General features: G+C 57.2%; 1 non-coding gene across 1 annotated transcript in view; it reads right to left on the bottom strand.

The window, feature by feature from the left end:
• LOC126325983 (small subunit ribosomal RNA) overlaps positions 1–672 on the bottom strand; it is a 1893-nt gene extending 1221 nt beyond the window's left edge. The window contains exon 1 of the ribosomal RNA XR_007560451.1: positions 1–672. This exon is cut by the window's left edge and continues 1221 nt beyond it. This is a non-coding gene — a ribosomal RNA (small subunit ribosomal RNA).
• Between the last annotated feature and the right edge of the window lie 1828 nt (positions 673–2500).

Raw genomic sequence — 2500 nt, 5'->3', positions numbered from 1 at the left:
ACAGCGTGGGACACAAATCCAACTACGAGCTTTTTAACCGCAACAACTTTAATATACGCTATTGGAGCTGGAATTACCGCGGCTGCTGGCACCAGACTTGCCCTCCAATAGATACTCGTTAAAGGATTTAAAGTGTACTCATTCCGATTACGGGGCCTCGGATGAGTCCCGTATCGTTATTTTTCGTCACTACCTCCCCGTGCCGGGAGTGGGTAATTTGCGCGCCTGCTGCCTTCCTTGGATGTGGTAGCCGTTTCTCAGGCTCCCTCTCCGGAATCGAACCCTGATTCCCCGTTACCCGTTACAACCATGGTAGGCGCAGAACCTACCATCGACAGTTGATAAGGCAGACATTTGAAAGATGCGTCGCCGGTACGAGGACCGTGCGATCAGCCCAAAGTTATTCAGAGTCACCAAGGCAAACGGACCAGACGAGCCAATCCGATTGGTTTTGATCTAATAAAAGCGTCCCTTCCATCTCTGGTCGGGACTCTGTTTGCATGTATTAGCTCTAGAATTACCACAGTTATCCAAGTAACGTGGGTACGATCTAAGGAACCATAACTGATTTAATGAGCCATTCGCGGTTTCACCTTAATGCGGCTTGTACTGAGACATGCATGGCTTAATCTTTGAGACAAGCATATGACTACTGGCAGGATCAACCAGGGAGCTGCGTCAACGAGAGCTGAGCAGCCGGCCGCCCGGGAGTGTGTCCCGAGGGCCCGCGCGAACACGCAAGCGTCCGCTCAATTATTCTGCAAACAGGAGGAGGCTGAGCTCCCCTGCACGATACACCTCGAAACCCTCTCAGGTCCCGGCGGCGCGCAGCGCCGTCCTAAGTACTTGGTCGGGTTCGAGAGAGGCGCAATCGCCCGGAGATGGGCGAGTAGACGCTTTCAGTGCGAACACCCGTGCTCCCAACTGAGCTTGCCGCTGCCGACAGAGGCCCGGGAGCGTGCTGTCGTGGCATTGCCGGCGGGAAACAACACGCGCCACCTACGGTGACCGGCAGCTCCAACGCCAGCGCCACAGAAGGGCAAAGCCCCACTTGGGTGCAGAAGCGAACTCTCCCAGCACAGCGCACGCGCCAACACGTCCGCAGAGCTGCGATACAAACCACCTGCGAGAACCGCTGGGGGCGACCGAGCAGCAGACGGCGTCGCGACGCCGAGTGCCGGGCGGCGGCGCATCCTCAACGCACACAGTCCGCAATCGGACCAGCACACTGCAGATGTCCACCGCGCTTCGCACCGGGCTCGGCAGAACCCACTTTGGCCGCCTGGCGCCGCGCGCAGGGTGCGCCGGCGCATAGCTGGGACGCCAGCCGGGCCCGTCGGCCGGCGCTCCTGCCACTGGGCGCCCCCCACCAGCCGGCTGTAGTGCGTGCGCTCACGCAGCGCGCGGCCAGCACGCCGGGCGGCCCCCCCTCACCGGCCGGGGACTGTCCCGCCAAGCCACAGCCTCGTATCGCTTCATACCCACATGGCCAACTCAGGTTCGGGGGCATGGCGGGTACCGCCGAAACAACCGGTTCATAGATGTACCGATCGTCGCTATCACCGATGCACCTGCAGCGCGAACAACCGCTCAACAACTGATTTCCAGTTCATTTGCGGATCTTTGGCAGCAAACGTATACGTCAATCTACATTTGCGAAATCTACGATTCTGGCATGCCTGCATGTTATGTGTCACGACACGCTACATCAGCCCACATACACACTGCGGCATGTACACGAGAGAACACGTGGAAGATGGTCCGCGCACGTGTGCAATGTCCCTTGCGCGGTCGACTGTCAACCGGCCTCTGTAGCATGTCGCAGATGTGGAACGCGGTCCACCGTGCTATCATGTTGTGTGGGGCAATACGATTAAATAGGAAAACCCTCGTCGCTACATCAACAGACGGCTCACGCTGATTCCCGGCAGAGGGAGGAGGGGGGGGGGGGGGCCAACATGCAATACTTTCGTCCGTACCTACCTACCACATGTCTGTACGGCGTACAACAGTGCAATCTCGCTGTAATGGGGAGACGAGACAAGTAGCATCGTGCACAACATATGGCCCTTATGATTCGCCATTGTAGGGCGCAGCCGGTGTACGGTCAAGCATGTGCCACATTATGTCACTCAGTACGTAACGACGGATGATCAGTGTGGGTTACGCGTACATCAGCGGACAGTCCACACAGGCCGTACCACAACGTACACTGACTGCATCGACAACCGAATGCAACTGAACAGCTGCAAGGCTCATTTCACAAACAAACGCCTGACCGACCAGCTTGGAAGGGCAGGAGGGGAGGGCGATATTCGTTCTGTAGCGGTACACCCTTCCAGTGGTTAGCGGGACTGTGTAGAAAGTACGCAACACTCGAAAGACCTTTATGTGAGGGTACGCACCATGGCATCAAGAAATACACATGACACCAGAGGATCCAAGCAGTGAACTATGTTCAGAGGGTTGCTGTTAGGCAAAGCTACATTCCTGTGACGTT

The sequence above is a fragment of the Schistocerca gregaria genome, unplaced genomic scaffold (genome assembly GCF_023897955.1).
Source record: "Schistocerca gregaria isolate iqSchGreg1 unplaced genomic scaffold, iqSchGreg1.2 ptg000954l, whole genome shotgun sequence".
NCBI classification, from domain to species: Eukaryota; Metazoa; Arthropoda; class Insecta; order Orthoptera; family Acrididae; genus Schistocerca; species Schistocerca gregaria.
The sequence above is the reverse complement of the archived record's forward strand: the minus strand, read 5'-3'. Positions and strand labels throughout refer to the sequence as shown.